Genomic DNA, 2,128 nt, shown 5'->3' on the forward strand with positions numbered 1-2,128 from the left:
ATTTTCTTCCAGGAAATCTTTCCCCACTCGGGGGACAAGTTCGTTACAGAAAATGTGTTTGTATTTTTCAACTAAACCCGACCTTCGTTTCTTTGTCGTCCTTAAAAATTCTTCACGTGCAGAACACTCGAACCGATGACAAGAGACAGTTCTCAGACTTACACTTACCAGATGCCAAGGCCGAATTGCCTTTTGTCGTACACATCCTGCTTGTCCCCCGAGTGAGGAAAGATTTCCTGGAAGAAAATCTTCGAGCGAGCGATCAGTTGGCTTCGCCTTGCGTTACTAAACAGAACGGTGCGTGCCTTAACGAACAAGGAATATTTTCGTCATTTACGCGTGAGTTATAATCCGAGAGCGGCAGTGGAATTGTTCCGCGAACAGTATTCCGATCGGAGCTAAGAATTAAAATGAAAACGTGTATGCAAATTTTCAATTGCAAAGTGCAATGTGACAGTGGATTTGTAAAATGTAAAGTGGCAGTGAATTTGGAAAGTGTAAAAGTGACAATTTTTGTTTTGTGAAAATTTGCCAGTGGGAAAGTGACAATGATCGTGATGATAAGGAAAAAACCATCGGGTGCAGGTCACTGACTTACTCCAAGCATCAGCTGCTGCAAGCCATGTGTCCTATCTTCGAGTGTCGAAGGTCGACCCATTGACCCATTGACGTTCTTCTACGAGCAGGTGCACTGACCAACGAAGAAGTAAGTTCAACTTCGATTCTTTTCACATTTTTCATAATTTTACCTATCCTGTAATTTGTAAAGTTGTTTGTTATTTCATTGAGCATGTTACATTTGTTCAGTGAACGTAAGTAACGACTAATCCTTTTTTTTCTTCTGATATTTAACCAATTTGTTAGTTTCTTTTTGTATGAAACTTTTGTTTCAACCTGTACTCTCGTCGTGAGCGCGAAATACGGGCGCGACAACGCACGAGGCGGTTATCGCGCTCCTGCCCGCCTTGTATACTCGCGCTCTGATTGGGCGGGGATTTTTGTTAATAACTCAATAACCACGCATCGGACAACTTTTTCGCAAAGGAAAAAGTTGTTTAAAATCACCTCAGGAACCTCCCATTAAAATATGTACCACTAGTCCTGGGACACCCTGTATATTTTGAAAAAGTTTGATTTCTGGTAAGTATTTTTTCCCAATTATTTTCTTTTAACTTAAAATCAACCCCAAAAAAATATGTATGACATCTTTTGTACTTATAATAAATAATTGTTTATTGTGAAATTTAATAATAGGATTTAAATGTATATTCTGGTTCCGTAAAATTTTTGAACCTGGCCCCGCTAATGGTCACACCGACCTTGCTTTAATACAGCTATTCCTATTCTTCCATAATGTGCAAAACAATAATTTTGTTAGACCCATATTATTTATTGATTACGCAATGGTAAATCGCACAAAAATGATTACAAAGTATTTGTCAAAAACTGCGGATATTTTTGCCCAGTCAGTAATTTTGCGATAAACTGTGATCCAATAATACGACTCTCGAGATGTCTCTCTAATTAATATTTTTCCGATATTAATAGGTTAGGTTAGGTCATGTATACTTTTTCTAGAGAATACAGAACGTCATCGATCGATGCAACAAAAGATGTACAGTTCCATTTAAAAAAATGTTAATGTCTTTGTTAACACTCTCACGAGTGTTAGCGAGTGGGTGGCCAAGGGAAAGTAACGATACAACGTGAGTGTTCAAAATTGGTTTATCATTTTCTCTATTCGGACGGCTGGTAGCGACGCGTTGAGACTGTTTGGTTGAACTGACTGAAGAGAACTGTCTCGCACAACTAATGTGATCTGAATCAAGAAACTTCTCCAGATAGCTATTAGACTGAACTATCATGCGTTCTCCAAACGCATCCGTTATTTATTTGGGTCCTAAGACCCGCCTCCACCCACGCTATCGATCGACGTCGTCGATCGCCGGGAACCGCGTTTTCCCTTTCTATACTCAACCCCGAGGAAATGTCCAATCGGTCGATAACCGCCCTTCTCTCGAACTCCCACGCCTAGGCGGAGTCCGCACCAATCCCCTTCCTTATAGCATCCCTAAACACTTAGTCCCTAAACATCGCGCGGTCCGCGGCCCGAATTGGACCCCCTGGG

This window comes from Ceratina calcarata, unplaced genomic scaffold (assembly GCF_001652005.2).
Source record: "Ceratina calcarata isolate Rehan_Ccalc_2016 unplaced genomic scaffold, ASM165200v1 scaffold159.2, whole genome shotgun sequence".
Classification (NCBI taxonomy): Eukaryota; Metazoa; Arthropoda; class Insecta; order Hymenoptera; family Apidae; genus Ceratina; species Ceratina calcarata.